Source organism: Manis pentadactyla, chromosome 13, assembly GCF_030020395.1.
Source record: "Manis pentadactyla isolate mManPen7 chromosome 13, mManPen7.hap1, whole genome shotgun sequence".
Classification (NCBI taxonomy): domain Eukaryota; kingdom Metazoa; phylum Chordata; class Mammalia; order Pholidota; family Manidae; genus Manis; species Manis pentadactyla.
Window position 1 is genome coordinate 53,434,706 of NC_080031.1, and position 19,407 is coordinate 53,454,112.

At 33.5% G+C, this 19,407-nt stretch overlaps 1 pseudogene; it reads left to right on the forward strand.

Annotated features, from left to right (window-relative positions):
* The window catches only part of LOC130678899 (E3 ubiquitin-protein ligase UBR3-like), a 189,951-nt pseudogene that overhangs the window by 140,337 nt on the left and 30,207 nt on the right, over nucleotides 1-19,407 (forward strand).

Consider the following 19,407-nt stretch of genomic DNA (forward strand, 5'->3'; position numbering starts at 1 on the left):
AAAAACATCATCCACCATGACCAAGTAGGCTTTATTCCGGGGATACAAGGATGGTACAATATTTGAAATTCCATCAAATCAGCCACCACATCAACAAAAAGAAGGACAAAAACCACATGATCATCTCCATAGATGCCTAAAAAGCATTTGACAAAATTCAACATCCATTCGTGATAAAAACTCTCAACAAAATGGGTATGGAGGGCAAGTACCTCAAGATAATAAAGGCCATATATGACAACCCACAGTCAACATCATACTTAACAGCAAGAAGCTGAAAGCCTTTCTTTTAAGTTCAGGAACAGGACAAGGATGTCCCCTCTCTACACTTTTATTCAACCTAGTTCTGGAGGATCTCTCTACAGCAATTAAACAACACAAAAATAAAGGGCATCCAGATTGGTAAGAAAGAAGTTAAACTATCACTGTTTGCAGATGACCTGATACTGTACCTATAAAACCCTAAGGAATCTACACCAAAACTACTAAATCTAATATCTGAATTCAGCAAAGTTGCAGGATAGAAAATTAATACAGAGAAATCTGTTGCATTCCTGTACACTAACCATGAACTAGCAGTAAAAGATATCAGGAAAACAATTCCTTTCACAATTACATCAAAAAGAATAAAATACCTAGAAATAAACCTAACCAAGGAAATGAAAAACCTGTACTCTGAAAACTACAAGACACTCATGAGAGAAATTAAAGAACATACCAATAAATGGAAATACATCCCGTGCTCATGGCTAGGAAGAATTAATATTGTCAAAATGGCCATCCTGCCTAAAGCAATCTACAGATTCAATGCAATCCCTATCAAAATACCAACAGCATTCTTCAACGAACTAGAGCAAATAGTTTTAAAGTTCATATGCAACCACAAAAGACCCCAAATAGCCAAAGCAATCCTGAGAAGGAAGACTAAAGCTGGGGGGATTACACTCCCTGACTTTAAGCTCTACCCAAAACCACAGTAATCAAGACAACTTGGTACTGACACAAGAACAGACACACAGACCAATGGAACAGACTATACGGCCTAGATATAAACCCAACAATATATAGTCATTTAATATATGATAAAGCAGCAATGGATATACAATGGGGAAATAACAGCCTCTTCAACAAATGGTGTTGGCAAAACTGGACAGCTACATGCAAGAGAATGAAACTGGATTATTGTTTAACCCCATACACAAGAGTAAATTTGAAATGGATCAACGACTTGAATGTAAGCCATGAAACCATAAAACTCTTAGAAGACAACATAGGCAAACATCTCCTGAATATAAATATGAGCAACTTCTTCTTGAAACCATCTCCTCGAGAAAGGGAAACAAAAGCAAAAATGAACTCATGGGACTACATCAAACTAAAAAGTTTCTGTAAGGGAAAAGTCATCATCAACAGAACAAAAGGCATCGTGCAGTATGGGAGAATATATTTTTGAACAGCATATTCGACAAGGGGTTAACATCCAAAATATATAAGAAACTCACATGTCTCAACACCCAAAAACAAATAACCCTATGAAAAAATGGGCAGAGGATATGAACATGCAATTCTCCAAAGAAGAAGTTCAGAAGGCCAACAGGCACTTGAAAAGATTCTCCACATCACTAATCATCAGTGAAATGCAAATTAAAACCACAATGAAATATCACCTCACACCAGTAAGGATCGCCACCATCCAAAAGACAAACAACAACAAATGTTTCTGAGGATGTGGAGAAAGGGGAACCCTCCTACACTGCTGGTGGGAATGTAAGCTAGTTCAGTCATTGTGGAAATCAATATGGAGGTTCCTAAAAAAAACTGAAAATAAAAATACCAATTGATCCGGGAATCCCACTCCTAGGTATTAACCCAAAGAATACAAGTTCTCAGATTCAAAAAGACACATGCACCCCTATGTTTATTGCAGCACTATTTACAATAGCCAAGAAATGGAAGCAACCTAAGTGTCCATCAGTAGATGAATGGATAAAGAAGAGGTGGTACATATACACAATGTAATACTATTTGGCCATAAGAAAAAAGACAAATCCTACCATTTGCCAGAACATGAATGGAACTGGAGGATATTATGCTAGGTGAAATAAGCCAGGTGGAGAAAGACAATTGCCAAATGATTTCCCTCATTTGTGGAGTATAACAAAGAAGCAAAACTGAAAGAACAAAACAGGAGCAGACTCAGACTTCCAAGAAAGGACTAGCAGTTACCAAAGGGGAGGGATGTGGGAGGGCAGGTCAGGAGGGACACAGAAGGGGATTGAGGGGAATTATGTTTAGTACACATTGTGTGTGGGGTCACAGGGAAGGCAGTGTAGTACAGAGAAGGCAAACAGCGAATCTCTGGCATTTTACTACACTGATGGACAGTGACTGCATTGGGGTATGGGTGAGGACTTGATGAATGGATGAATGTAGTAACCACATTGTTTTCTCATGTGAAATATTCATAAGAGTGTATATCAATAATACCTTAATGAAAAGAAATTAATATGGAACAACAAAAGACCCTGAATCGCCAAGCAATCCTGAGAAGGAAGAATAAAGATGGGGAAGTTATGCTCCCTGAGTTCAAGCTCTACTACAAAGCCACAGTAATCAAGACAATTTGGTACTGGCACAAGAACAGACCCATAGATTGATGGAACAGGGTATACAGTGAAGATATATATCCAATCATATATGATCAATTAATATACAATAAATGAGCCATGTATATACAATGGGGACATGACAGTCCCTTAAAGAACTGGTGTTGACAAAACGGGACAGCTACATGTAAGAGAATGAAACTGGATTATTGTGTCACCTCATACACAAAAGTAAACTCAAAATGGATCAAAGACCTGAATGTAAATCATGAAACCATAAAACTCTTGGAAGAAAGCATAGGCAAAAATCTCTTGAATATAAACGTGAGCAACTTTTTCATGATCATATCTTCTTCAGCAAGGGAAACAAAAGCAAAAATGAGCAAATGGGACTACATCAAGCTAAAAAGCTTCTCTTCAGCAAAGGACACCATCAGTAGAACAAAAAGGCATCCTATAGTATAGAGGATATATTTGCAAACGATGCATCTGTAAGGGGTTAACTTCCAAAATATATAAAGAACTCACATGCCCCAACACCCAAAAAGCAAATAAACTGATTAAAAATGGGCAGAGGATCTAAATAGACAATTCTCCAAAGAAGAAATTCAGATGGCCACAGGCACATGAAAAGATGCTCCACATTGCTAATTATCAGAGAAATGCAAATTAAAATCACACCGGATGGCCACCATCCAAAAGACAAGGAACAACAAATGCTGGTGAGCAGGTGGAGAACAGAAAAGCATCCTACACTGTTGGTGGGAATGTAAATTAGTTCAATGGTTGTGGAAAGCAATATGGAGGTGCATCAGAAAACTAAAAATAGAAATACCATTTGGCCCAGGAATTCCACTCCTAGGAATTTATGTGAAGAAAAAAGATCCCAGATTCATAAAAACATATGCACCCCTGTTTATCACAGCACTATTTACTGCAGCCAAGATTTGGAAGCAACCTAAGTTTCCATTAGTAGATGAATGGATAAAGAATATGTGGTACATAATACACAATGGATATTATTGAGACATAAAAAGACAAGAAATCCTACGATTTGCAATAACGTGGATATATCTAGATGGTATTATGCTCAGTGAAATAAGCCAAGCGGAGAAAGACAAGCACCAAATGATTTCACTTATTTGTGGACCGTAACAATTAAGCCAAACTGAAGAAATGAAGCAGCAGCAGACTCACAGGCTCCAAGAAGGGTCTAGTGGTTACCAAGGGGAAGGGGGTGGGATGGGTGAGTGGAGAGGGATAGAGAAGTGGATTAAGCGATATTATAACTAGCATACACAGTGTCGTTGGGTCCCGGGGAAGGCAGTGCACCACAGAGAGAACAAGTAGTGAATCTCGCATCTTACTGTGCTGATGGACAGTGACTGCAATTGCGTTTGTGTGGAGGGGAACTTAATAATATGGGTGAATTTAATAACCACAATGTTGGTCATGTTAAATCTTTGTAAGATTGTATATCAATGATACCTTAAAAAAAGGAATATATTATTAAAATTACTCAGTGAATTTCTTCGTTCAAGTAATTTGGCTTTCAACACTTTTTTGCTATAACATTCTTAGTGTATTTCTCATGTAGTAATTGTTGAAACCAGTGGCTGGAGGAAAGATATGTCATTTGGTAAATTATTAACATTAAAGGATAAGTTTTAAAACGTTATCTTTAGATAAAAAAGCATCTTTGCACATGGTTGGGTGAGACTTTCTGCTTATTACTGTAGTTTTAAGAAGTCTCAATTTGTATCACAAATGGATTTCATGATTTTATGCAGAGATTTAAAAATGAAACTTTAGTTAAGAGAGAGTAAGCAAACCCTCTCTCTGACATTTTCATTTGAGGAGCTCTAACTTATTTGTGATATAATTTACAATCTTATCAAGAAATGATGCAAATATGAAAAACTGACCCCTGTATTTGTTTTTCATGGAATGCAATCCATCTTAAATGTGTGCAGGCAAATTAAAGTAGCTTTAGTTGCTCAAAGAGTGAATTTTTTGTGAGTTCAGAGTATGGAAGATTATTTTGATGTTAATTTCACCCTGCAGTAAGGCTGTATAAAGGTCTTGTTGAGTAAAATCCCAAAATTGCTCTTATGTAGTCTAACCTTATTCTTGAACACTGGTAAAATTCTGGTATATATGGTTTACTAAGTTTTTGTTTTCAGATTTAAAAATTATGAATTCTGCAAATATGTTTAATCACAACTTCTGTTCTTTTTGTTACCTCATAACTAGTGGAGAGTTTGTCCCCCAAATTTTATAAGTCAGTGTGCATAAATTAATAGAAAAATGTGGAGTTTGCCTCCTGACACCATTATTTATGGTAGACATGGTTTAGGTGCGAGCTTTTTCACCTCATCGATTGTGTTCCTCATGGTCCTCAACCCAGAAGATTGTTATATAAGACCTCAATTTTACAGTGCATATTTAAGTCTTCATAGATTGTAATCTCGACCATTACTATTTCTGCTATTTCAACACTACCATTATCAAATTAGTGATGGTGGTGGTGGTGGTGGTGGTGGTGATGAGACCAGAAGCAAGATGAAAGTTAATTTTTAACTCTTTTTTTTTAATAAGATTTCAACAGTCTTTCAATCTGTTAAGAGATGATGTTAGAAAAGACAGAATGGGATTTATTTCCAAAGACTGATATAGCTCATCTGTTTGGTTAATTTCAGGGAATTTTTAGCTTTAATATTTGGGATCAGAGTTGTGGCTTTGACAATTCTTTAGTCTTTCTGAAGGTCCTTTGCTTTGTGGCCCAGGAAACCAAGACTCCCTGCATTCATCATTCATGACTTGCATATTCCAGGACCTAGGTACCATATAATAATTTCTGCTGTCAGGGCATAGGCACAAGGCATCCAGCTCCTTTTTTCTTCAGTGTGAGTAGAACTCTATTCTCTGTCCCTCAGTTTTAAATGAGGTGCTCCAATCAGACCTAGATTCATGAAGTGTGCCCTCTTTGGTAAGAAGTAAATTAGGAATCCTAAGAACTGGCCTGTTTCTTTACACTTCCTGGGGCTACCTATATTTGGAAGCAGAATTGTGCCCCTCCCCACCCCTCACATTTTACCTTATTGTGGGAATGGGGATGATGATACCTGTGTTGATTATCTAACATACCATGATTAATGAAAGGTTCAAATGGTATTATCTGATGCTATATATCTTATGAATTAAAGTATTTTATATATATTACTTTATTTTTATTACTATTATTACAAAAATTTTAAACCTTTAAAATTTCTACCATGACTGCCACTTTATTGCTTGCCCTGCCCTGCCCTTCCTGGAGTGGGGAGGAGTGGCATGCGGAAAGTTCCTGCCACCCAGTGGCATGAGCCTCCTATTTCTTGGGAACCAAGAGGAGAGCTGCAGATCTTTCCTCCTTAGAGTTGTTCCCAGACCTCAGTTGAGGAGCTCCCTCCTATCTTTCCATGGCTGATTTCACATGGGTGTGTAGAGGAACCAGGGGAAGCTGACTCTGCTGAGAGAGGATACCCACACCTGTTACATTCACCTCTTGGGTAAATGGATCAGAAACATTTCCTCACTTTCATTATTCAGTTACAGAGAAACTGAGATTTTTTTTTCCTCATGGTAATTCAGAAAGTCATTTGGCTACTTGAGATTTTTTTCACTGAAAATTATTTAACCAGTGATAACTGTATTGATAGGACTAAAATCCTCAGTGGTCTGGAAATGCAACCCAGTTAATTTTACCTTAAGTAAATTTTAACAGTGGTACAACTTAAGATGTAAAGCTACGTGAGCACTCAGTTGAGTAATCCATCTGAGAAATGATGGTCACAGTGGAGTGGAGCAGAGGATGGATCATAGGATGCAGGACCAGTAGGACTGGTAACCAGTTGGCTATGGAGGATAAGGATGCGGAAGATGGCTCCCAAGTTTTTCCTTGGATGTTTGCATGGCAGTGATGTCATTAACTTGAGCAGGGACTATAAAAGGAAATGAACATTGGAGCTAGGCTGGGCTATTCAATCAGCCTAGTTTTGGGTATATTGATTTTATGGTACCTATTGAACATCTGAAGTGCTGGAGAAATTTGTGAATTGTAAACTTATAGGTAGAAGTAGAAGTTGAACTTAAGTGAAGTAGTGTGTGTAGAGTAAGAGGGAAAGGGGACTAAGAAGAAATTCCTTATCCTTTCTTACAGAGAATGCCACCTTTTAGGGTTCAGTAGAGGAAGAAGAGTGTGTAAAAGTAACTGAGAAGGAAATGGGGGAGAACCAGGGAAGAGTGGTACCAATAGTTCCGGGGAGGAGTGAGAAAGAGTTAAAAATGCATGTTAATATTTTCTTTTAAGTGGTAGTTTCATGTGGATACCTGATGTTTCTACTGTAGTTATAATCTCTAATTTTAGTTCTAATATCTCAAGTTTATAAGTATTAAATTTACTACTTGGAATTTAATCTCAAAAACCATATGTATATACATGTATGTAAGCATACCTGTCTATACACTGCAAATGTATGCTATTATGGTAATCGCTCTCACTATGTAACAGGCCAGAAAGGTGATATTAACCCCATGTGACAGATAGTAAGACTAAGGTGATTTTCCCTAGGACACATAGGGCCAGTACAGAGCTTGGATTCAAATTCAGAACTTGCTGGCTCCTGCTAGACAGTGGTGCCTCCTATATGTGTGTTGAAAGCACAACACACCCAGAAGTTAATTTAATAATGTTTCTTATTTCCAAACTCTTTTATAAATATAGATCAAACTTTAGAGCTTTAAAATGTGTCCTTCCAGAGAAGGAGTTATCCTTTTATTTTACTACTGTTCAAATTTTAATAATATACTTTCTTAATATGATTATTTTCAACTTTTTAATACCATGCACATAGTTGAAGTTCAATACATCTTCTCATTATTTTTTAGTTTTTAACCTTTTGATTATGATCTTAGGGTTTTCCTTATCCTGTGTGTACTACTGTCAATATTTGTTTAGTATTAGAGATATTTTTGCAGCTAACTGAATATTAAAGTTTAGTCTTGCTAATAGGTCTCAGACTAAATTTTGAAAACAGTGCATTGTATAAACACAGTAAAAGGTATTGATTGTTACTTGGCCAATTCTGTTTCCTACTGAAGTTATCTGCAATTTCTAGGAGTGTTTTTGGAAAGTAAATATAACTTGTTAGATATGTTGTTATTCTTCAGTTCTAGTTAAAGCCAATACCAAAGACTTTTGTCATATATTGTTTGAATAGCTTTAGAAGATGCCTCAGGGTTTTCATAGGAATAGAAAGGGGTGTGTGTGTGTGTGTGTGTGTGTGTATTAAAAAAGGAATTTTGTACTATTCTTTTAATTATAAAAACTCCAAGGAGAACTGGACTGGGAGTGATAGAAAGAACTAGGAAGTAGCCAATCTCGAATTCTATTTTTAAGCTTTTCCTGTAAATACTATGATAACTTGGCAAGGTACTTCCTTTCTCTTGGCCTATTTCCTCACCTGCAGGAGGATGGAATATAAAAAGGTAAAAAGTTTCCTTCTAACATTTATGTTTCTTTAATTATGGTGGAGGCTAGGAAAATAGGCAGATTGCAACATTATTTGTATGCTGGCTGTGATTTTCAGTGTGAAACAGGTTAATAAAACTGCAACTTCTATGCTTTTGATTTAATTAGGTACTTTAAGGTAATTGATTTTGAAAGGAGATATGTTTTAAAGCTCGTTGATTTTGTTAACACTTATATAAACAAATTGCAAAGCTCCCCATCTTGCAACTTGATTTAATATTTTTCTGCAAAAGGAATTTAGGTATTTTAAAAATATTTTTAGGTTTTAAGACCCTTTAAATAGTATATGCTTGATCCAAGCAGTCTCTTATGTGTGATTGAACTGAAATAAAATAGAAATGATCAATATATCTTTCATTGTATTATTTCTCTACTAACAATGACTCTTGTTCTCACTGTAATCAGTGGAACCAATGGAACCAGGTTACTGGAAAAACTAGAAATTTGGGAGACTTGTCTCACAGCAGGAGATAACACTATTACTTAACCTGGTAGAATTTGTGTGAAAATTAATTGAGATAACCTGTGTAAAGTGATTATTAAATAGTGCTTGGCACATGATAGATGCTGAGCTACTGTTAGCTGTTAATGGGATAAAGAAATTTTAAAAGATGATTATAGACTATACACTGACTTAGAGACAGAGGTGAGGCAGGGTGAAGTATTTGGATTTTTCTGTTTGTTATAGACAGATCAGATTGAAACGTAAATTTGTGTGTAGAGTGTTAAGATTCAGCTCTCCCGCCCACCTCCTGTGTCCTCTACCGTGCCCCACAGAGTAGAAGAACATTTATTTTGTTCATCTTAGAGCTCTCATATGCCTTTCAATAGCTTCCCAAAGTAACACCTACTGCTACCACCACCACTACCATATACCACCAACATAGAAGAAGAATACTGATGGATCTTAAGTTAATCTTAAATATCGTTGATTTCTAAGTTAAGTGCTCAGAGAAACAAAATCTTGTTTAGTTTTGATTATTTTAATTTAGAGAATAAAGGACAATATGCTTGTGCCATATGGCTAACTATTTTCCTTCTGGTTTTAAGAATTAATTTCAGTCGTATGTCAAGAACTGTTTGTCATCTGACTTTCTAGAAAATGTCTTTTGATTCAGAAATATTTTTGAGTATTTGTGGTAAAATAATTTAATTCATCATGTCCTTTATACCAAAAAAAAGATGTGATATGAAAGCAAAATTCAGGATTTTTTTTCCTGAATAATTTAAATATTTTTAATAAAATTTTTTCTTCTAAATGGTGTGAGCAGAATTTTGTTGAAAGTTAAGACAGGTAGATTATTATGGTTTAGATAGAAGAAATGAAAATAGCCAGAGTAAGTTCTTCTAAATACTTTTATTTCAATTACTTTTTCTTTATGTTGAATCAAAAGATGATGAAGTCACAATTCAGTCTAAAGAGAATTTCAGAGAAAATATTAGGTAAAAAGAGAAATTCACCTAACAGTGATTTATATGGATGTTATTGTCCATATAACTTAGGGTAGGGTATGGAAAATAATAATAATATTGGTTATGAGGTGACCATGATAGTAAGAGTTTTGCAAGTTGTCAAAGCTGAACCATAAAGCCAAGGAAAAGTAGGTCTTCGACAGGAGATGAGAAAAACATTCCTGTGTTAAGATTGAGCATAAGGACAGTTCAGATTCTAGTAGAAATTATTTGGATCTACATTTCAGTGTACTGTAAAGAGAGCATGAAATAATTTGTACTTAAACTTGTTGAATTATAAAGATAGGAAACATTTCCCTATGAATTAGCTGGAAATTGTCTCTGAATTTTTTTCTGTAGGAATTGTGTGCATTTTACCTTTTCTTCAATTTATTTAGATCAGCTGTTCCATGTATTAGCCTTGTACATGTGGCTCTATAGTCTTGATTGTGAATATAATTCCTGGAGAAAGCTTACACAGTTCCTAGAAGACATGAATTCACAGTAAGTGTTATTAAAAAATTAAAGTAAATTAAAACTGTTTTTGAAAAATAAGTGTAAAAATAGATTGCAATTCTTCATAAAAGTGTGCTTTTCCTTGTAAACACAGAAATATTTAATAAAAGTTGAAGGCCATTATACCTTTTGTAAAAATTGCTTAAAAATTCCTATCAAGTGAGAAAAAATTTTAAAGAATCCCATTAGTTTTTATTCAGATAAAACATTCAAATGGAGGCACATAATGGCTAGTTGTCTCTCTTTTTATGTCAGAATTAAGCAGTGGGTTCAGGTAGCCTTAGTCTAATCCCTCTATTGTAAAGTTCCCCATCAGCCTTTCACCTAATGATTTTTGCAAGCCCTGATGATTCTTGCCTAAATGCAGTATTTCATTAGGTGCAACAAAATAAACAACAAAAAGGCTTCCTTTTGATTTATTAGCTTAAATCTTTTTATAAAGAAGTGTTGTCCATATCAGGTATTTGGTTACCCTTAAATATATTAGCTTAATTATTTCCAATTTATGAATTTTCAAAGAAATAAGTTGATGCCCTGTTAGTCATCTATATGTCTTCTTTCAAAATATGCCTATTTGGATCCTCCTCCCATTTTTAAATTGGATTTTTTTTTGCTGTTGAGTTATATTAGTTCTTTATATATTTTGGATCTTAAACCCGTATCAGACATATCTTAATAATTCCATGGCTTCAGTTTTTACATTTAGATCTCTAATCATTTGGAAATTTTCATAATGTGTTATATAAGAAGTGGATACAATTTAGTTTTTTTCCATATAGCTAGCTATCAAATGTCCTACTACTTTGCCTTTTCTACAATAGTAAATTAAAATAGAACTAAAAGAAAAGAAAGGTGAGAAAGTACTTTGTATACTGATATGGAAAGATCAACACCAATACAATGTTAAGAGAAAAATCTGGGAGCAGAAAATGTGTACTTTATGCCACTACTTGTATAATCAAGGGAGGATGAAAAAATAAATTTGTATAAGCACGGAGAAGACAAGTAATGACTCTGTAGCATCTTACTATGCTGATAGTGGCTGCAATGGGGGAATGAGGACTTAATAATATGGGTGACTATTGACACAACAATGTTGTTCATGTGAGGCCTTCAAAAGATTGTATATCAATGATAAATTTAATGAAAAAATGAAACTAAATTATATTTACTTGTTAAGACAGAACAAACCAAACCCACACATATCTGAAAATATCATAGATGACAATGAGGAGCTGTGGGGGAAGCATAGTCTTTATAATGAATGGTGATGAGTTAATTGGATATTTATATGAGAAATAATTAATACTGACCCCTACCTTATACAGAACGTACTCAGATTTTGTCAGTTGTTTCTGTAATGTTCTGAGAAATGCAAAGTCAATGGAAAGAAAATTCAAGATTGAGCTTACATATAGTTACCATGTTTTATTTCCTTTGTTCCTGACTTTTTCTTCTCTTTCTGACATTGACTCTTTTATTTGAAGAGCTCAGCTGTAAATTTATTTTTGTGTGATATTTTCTTATGGTTACATTCAGGTTATAAACTTTTGGCAGAAATACCATGGCAGTAATGTTGCGTTCTTTTTAGTGTATCATATCAATAGGCCCATGTTACTGATTTGTCTTGTTATTTATGAAATAACTCCCATCATTTGTCTAACATTGTATCTGCCAGGGTTTTTCCACTGTAATATTTTTTCCTTTGTAGTTAGAATCTTGTGGGGAACTGCTTTGAGGCTATTTGTATACCCTCTTACTTTTCAAAAAAAAAAAAGCCAAAATAAAATTTTGCGTGTGTTTTTTCTTTATAGACAAAATTGGGAAGCTATGAGTATTTTGCATGTTACAGCTAAGAAAAGTCACTTTTCTTGATATTAGTGATTTTCTTTCCTCTGTAGACTATAAACTCAAGGACAGGGAGGGTTTGCAAATAACATATGAGAATGCCTAACTCTGAGTCTAAAGATAATCAGCAAACAAAAGGTTTATTAAGTATAGTATCAGTGAATTAAAGTTTAAAGAACAGGATAGGTCCTGTGCTTTCCATGATACTGATTGCTGGGATGTATTCTTCTCAAGTCCTGCGATGTAGTACTCAGTAGGATAGTGGTAAAGCTGTGAACACGTACCCGGTGCTTACTTCATGCTAGGCATTTTTCACCAAAACTGTATGCATTAGGTACCATTATATTCCAAGTTTTACAGAAGAGGAACCTGAGGTTTAGAACATTAGTTAACATGTTCTTTAGGGGCACAAAGCTGTTAAGGGATAGCTGGCATTTGAATCAAATCTTTCTCATTCCAGAACCTAAGTTCTTAATTTTTACTGGGTGCTTCCTTTCCTAGAACAAAGAAATCAGGAATTTCAAGAAAGTTTGGTTGATTTTTGTGCATAATCTCCCCAACCCCTCCATTTGTTCTCATTTTATAGTTCATTAGTTCTCTACCTTGTAATATAATTTATTGTAATATGTCATCTGTGTTTCATATCTGAATCTTAGATTCTTAAAAAATTAAAGTATCTTTTTCAATTTTCACTTAGTACTTTTCCAATATAAAAATCTATGTTTGATGAGTTTCAAATATATCCTTTTTCCAGTAATCCTCAAGAAAATTATTTCCTTATTTCCTTTTAATTTAACTGTATTGATAATTACTTTCTTTTAAAATGTAATGGTAAAATTAGGCCTATTAACTCTAATCTGTCCATTTCCTCTTATCATCCATAGAGTCTACTAGTTTACAGTTTTAGAGTCTGGATTTTAAGATTACCTAAAAGATTTAAGAGATAGAAACAATTTCATATTTTAAAATATTAAACATTTTAAAGGATAGTATCATAATGATGGCACTAAATCCCACAGTCAAAATCTTTGGTTCTTTTCTCTACAGTGGGGTATATCCATTCTTTCATTTATTCTGATTATGTGCCTACCATGTGCCAGGAAAGATCCATTTCTGTGTCCTCAGAATGGTTGTTTTTATCTTAGTAGCCAATAAGCTCTAGGTTACTGTTTTTGTAAATTTTTCTCTGATAATAAAAATTGTATTTATTGTATAGTGTTAAGAATATACAAAAATATTGAAGAAAAAAGTGAAATACTCTAAAATCTTATAACGTACATGTTACATTTAATTTATTATAATTTAATAAACAAATGAACCATAAAAGTGAAAGCAAATATGAGAGAAAACAATCAACTATATTTTCCAGAATTCCCCTAATACTGTTAACATTTTCATAAATTTCTGTTCAGTCCCTTTTTTTCTGTGTGTATATTATGGATTTTAAAATACTATTTGAATCATACTATATGTTTTAGAATCTGCTTTTTAAAATTCACACATATCAACCAAATTCTTACATCATTAAAATTCTTTAAATGATGTCCTTATTTATTGATTTAAATTGCTTCTCCTTTTCCAGCATAATATCAGATGATGTGTTAAGCAGTTCTTAACATTTAGATGTGACTCCAGAAATTGCAGAATAACATGAAAGCATATAAATGTTTTATATTTTCAGTCATTAATTTTATAAATATTCACTGAGTGTCAAGTACTGTGTTACATAGTGCTACAATACTTTCCAGAAATATGGTATACATAAACTTTCACAGGCAGTGTAGGAATGTCTCCATTTGTCAATCTGCATATTACCACCTAAAAAAAATTTTTAGAGGCTAATTTGGTAGGTAAAATGGGATCACAATATAAATTTATTTAATTTCTGGTGAAGTTAACTTTATGCAAATATTTCATGTTTATTAGCTATTTGTATATACTCTGTGAATGATCTATTCAGAAAATCTATCCATTTTTCTGTTGGCATTTTATTTTAAAAAATTATTTGATTGATTCTTTGTACCTTAAAAATATTAAACTATCATAGGTGTTGAGATTTTTTCCCAAAAATATGTTTTGCTTTTTAATTTTATAGTTATTTTTCTTGGCATATTAAAGTTTAAAATTTTCATGTAGTCAAACCAATCAGACCTTGTATTTCTTGTTTTTCCTGATTATTTTGATACTTAAAATGCATATCTATCCCTTCCAAGATAATGATGTTTACCTTTATAACCAGTTTTATAATGTTTCCCATCTTAGGACTTGCCATATCTACTTATATATTCTTTGTAGAATTTTCTTATGGGATGATTTTTTTTTAATGCATAATCTACTCAAAGTTAATTTTCATCAGTACTAGTGGGTGAAGATTTAATATTTGTTTTAAAATATCTGGCTAAATTTTAGCAATTTTATATCCTACTTTTTTATATACTAAGTGTGTGTTTATTGTAGTTCTTACTAGAGACTTTTCCCTTTGTTGTGTTGACCTACAAGCCTATTTCTGTGACAAAACCATGCTGTTTACTAACTGAGGAAATATGTGTATACCTCTAGTTGGGCTAGGTTCCTCTCATTCTTTCCTTCATCTCCCAGTTTTTCTTTGCTATTCTCACTTATTTTTCCAGGTGATCTTTAGAACCATTTTCTAAATACTTGTGATTTTGATTGAAAGTATTTTAAACTCATAAATTAATCTGGGAAAATTAGTTACCTTTATAGTAGACAGTCTCCTCAAACCTTTCCCATTCTTTCATTTTTTGGTGTCATTGTAGTTTGAAACACTTGTCAATTATACATTCTTAATTGTATTTAATATAAAAGTTGCTAAATTTTTAACGAGTGTATGAATAACCATAATAGGATATAATTTTTGTATAGATTTCCACACACAGGGGGATTTAGAATGATTTTAAATGAAATTTGAATGACACTGCAATAATAATGAAAAGCAAATAATCCACCTCCAATTCTGAGAAAGATTGATTCTATTATAGAAAACTGTTGACATAATAAGAAATGAAAATCTAGAATTGTTAGTTCTTTAAGCTTTTCAGTTGCTTGTAATATCCCTATTTTAAGAAATTATATTTAATTTACTTGTTTGGGAATGCTTTTCTGTATCTGAAAGCTCTGTAATTTGTTGGTCTTTAGGTTATGATGCAAGAAGTTCTCAAGCCTCTTTGATTTTTGTGCAGTAAAGTGGATCCTTGTGTAAGGGTGAGATTGGCCTGGTTTAAATGGATCCATACAGTTCCTTATAAATCTGAGTCTTAATCAGCTGTTAAATTTATAATGTAGGATTTGATAATCCGAAATCATTTTTATTTAGTTTTTAAAGGACTTGTTTATTATTACCATTTTCTTTTTTATCCATATTACAGCAAGGGTTTTTCAATTTTACTTTCCTCTTACTCTTTTCGCCCCTTTGTTCGGGTCTTTTCACCCTTTCTGCATATTTCCTTTTGAGTTATTTAGTTAATTTCATTAAAGAGAATGTGATAAAACCACTGAAATACAAAGGATAATGTGTAGGACTTATGGGCCCTGGTATCAGTAAGGTTGTAATTTACTATGATGTGTCTTCCCTTGGTTTGTTTTGTCAGTCTCATTATGCTCTAGTGTAGCTAAGCTAGTCTAGTTTTTGTTTCTTTTGCCACCTGTTTGTTCTTTTGCCCATCCATCCATCCATCCATCCATCCATCCATACATACATACATACACACATTTTTCATTTATTTGTTTATTCAGCTAGTTTTTATTAATTTTTAAAATCTGGACATCTAGGAAATAATGGCAAACAAGATACAGTTCCTATGGAGGCTTTTTTTTCAGGGTACTAACAGTATAAAGGATGAATTTGAGGGACATAAAATTAGGGGAGATTGAATACTTAAACAGCCATAGGGATGGCAGAGTCATTAGGTCTTACTGCCAATTAAATATGGGGCGAGTGAAAGGATATGGGTTTGGGATGTCCCAAGTTTCTAGTTTACTTATTCATTATACTTTTATTACATTTCAGGCATGTGCTGAATACTAAAAATTATAATAAACAAGCCACATCAAGACTAAGACTATAACAGGGAGAGCATATTGATTATGACTCGGATGGGATTGCATGTGTGGATAAAATGGAATGATGATGAGTTTAGTTTCAAGCATGTTGAGGTTAATCTGTCTGTCAAATGTACAAGTGGATATTCAGATAGAGTGTTCAGGAGAGTTATGGCTAGAGATACAGACTTGGGATACAGCTGGTGATTGAAGTCATGGGCTACAGGATCTTTCAAAAAGAGTCCTTCATACTAAACTAGAGTGATAATTGGAGCCTTGGGGAACAGCACTATTTCTACTGGTCAGAGGAGAAGAACCTATCAAGAAGATTAAAGTGGAGTAAACAGAAAGGTAGAAGGGAAGCTGAGAGAGTGTTTCACAAAGCCAAGAGAATTTTCCAGACAAGAATGTTCAGCTATATCCAAAGTTGAGGATCAGTACGATAAGGATTGAAAAATGTCCATTAAATTTTCAGTTATAGGATCGTTGTTGACCATGTGGAAAACAATTTCTGTGGGGATCTGAATAATAGGTGAAGAAGTGGTGCCCCTCCATTCAGATTCTTTTTTTAAAAAAACTTTTGGGCTTGCAAAGCAGAGATGCTGGAGAGACTCGAAAGGCAAGAAAGAGTAGGATCCATTAGCATTAATGGAAGGCTGACTTCAGAGAGGAAGACAAGTAAATTAATGGGATATTTGTAGAGAATAGAGATATTCAGAGAGCTGTCTTCCTCTGGCAGTTATAAACTTCATAGCACCAGGTTTTAGTTTATTCACCAGTGTATTCAGTGCCTGACATATAGTAAGTAATTTGTAAGTATTTGTTGAATGATGGACCTAATAAAAAGAGCGATTTTTGTTCATCTCAAGTCTAGTCAGAAGGGTAGCTTTAGAATTTAGCTAATTCTGGAAGCTTAAGATTTATTTTTGTTCTTTGACATTAAAAATTAAACCTATGATCAAAAACTTTAACCTTCTAAAGAAGTTTAAAAAATTTGAGAACAAAATAAGCTTCATTACATTATATCCTAAGTTTTTCATAGTACGACATTCCTAAGGTTTAATCCTTTGCCTTTTATAATATATTTTAAGTTCTGCTTTGGTTATTATTATCTTTTTTGAAACTTTGAAGATAAATGTTAAAGATTTTATTTGAACTTTATGTTAATTATAAAGTTTTTTTGTAGATAATTATTTTTTATTGAAGGGTAGTTGACACACAGTATTACATTAGTTTCAGGTGTACAACACAGTGATTCAACATTTATATACATGATAATTCTAGCTACCAGCTATCACCATACAAAGTTGTTACAATATTTTGACTATATTCCTTATGCTATACATTACATCCCGGTTACTTATTTATTTTATAATTGAAAGTGTGTACTTTTTTTTTTTTGAGAGGGCATCTCTCATATTTATTGATCAAATGGTTGTTGTATATACAGTTGAAACAACTTTTAAACAACATATTAACCAAGACTTTTCAGTGTAACTTCTTTGTGAATTGTATTTGTTCTTTTCATAATGTGAAATTTACTCCTTAGTGTGAAGTTTATGATAGCAAGCATCTTATGTGCCACCCCATTTGTGGTGAAACTAATTTTAAGTTCCATTTAATGCTTCATTTGATTTCTGTAACATAAGAGATCAGAAAGACTCAAGTCAAGGTAAAATATTCCAGTTGTTTACTTTAGTAAGACCTAATAAATTTTCTATGTAGTTTTTTTACTTTAGGGAGAATCGAAGAAATAAAGGGATCCAAAAGATTATATTTTGAGGAAAAAAATGCAGCCCCTAACTTTTTCTTTTGAGAGTTCTCAGTTTCTCATGAAAGTTTCATTTCAGTTCCAAAGGCATGTATGTGAAATATAAAATGAAATTAGAAAATATGTACAGTACTACCTAAAGTGGTTCTGCATTTTTCTTTTAGGCAGGGAAATGAAGAACAACAGCCTGAGGTTCCAATCCTTTACCATGACGTTACATCCCTCTTGCTCATCCAGATCTTAATGGTGCCACAACCCTTATGCAAAGATATGTCTTTGTAATAAAGGTTCTTGAATTATATAGTATATATGCTGAATATTCTAAAAATGTTGGGGACCAATATAGCAGTCAGTCTGATGGAAATGTTTTGAGGACCAATATAGCAGTCAGTCTGATGGAAATGTTTTGAGGTAAATGACATTATTGTTTACCTATTATTAGTAAATAGTAATCATATATATCAAAAGAAGATGACAAGTAAAGATTTTTTTTCCCTTGTAGTTCTATTCTTTTCACCTTTTAGTCAATAATAAGGTGTAAGGAAAAGACATGGGGAAATGACTCTGAAAACCTTTGTTTAAAAAAAAGTGGTTATACAAAAATATGAAAAAAAGAGCAAAATGTTAGCCTTAATTCCTCTACCCTGTCCAGATACATACATATTTTGATATAGTAGTAATCACAGTTATTTAAAATGTGATATCCCATCATTTTTAGTTATCATAATATTATGATGTTATTATATTATGACACTAACAGCATTAACATTATATTAGCAACATTTGAACTATTGTTCCATAGTCTTTGTAGTTTTCCTTTTGAGATGCTTGTAATATTGTATCACTCAGCAAACTTGCAGGATACAAAATTAATATACAGACGTCTGTTGCATTCCTATGTACTACAACAAACTAGCAGAAAGAGAAATCAGGAAAACAGTTCCATTAAAATTGCATCAAAAATAATAAAGTACCGAAGAATAAACCAAACCGAGGAGATGGAAGGCCTACACTCTGAAAACTATAAACTACTCATGAGAGAAATTAAAGCAGACACAAATAAGAGACAATCTATCCCATGCTCATAGATAGGAAGAACTAATATTGTCAAAATGGATATCCTGCCCAAAGCAATTTACAGATTCAGTATAATTGCTATCAAAATATCTATGACATTTTTCAGTGAATTAGAGCAATAATCCTAAGATTCATATGGAACCACAGAAGGCCCTGAATGGCCAAAGCAATCTTGAGAAAGAAGAACAAGTTTGGGGGTATTATGCTCCTTACTTCAAGCTCAACTACAAAGCTATAGTAATCAAAATAGTATGGTTCTGGTGCAAGAACAGACCCCTAGATCAATGGAACAGCATAAAGCCCAGAAATAAACCCATGCTTATATGGTCAATTAATATATGATAAAGGAGCCATGAATATACAATGTGAAAAGAGTCTTTTCAATAACTGGTATTAGGAAAACTGGACAGCGATAGGCAAGAGAATGAAACCTGATTACTGTCTAACCCCATATACAAAAGTAAACTGGAAAGATCTAGATATAATACATGAAACCATACAACTTT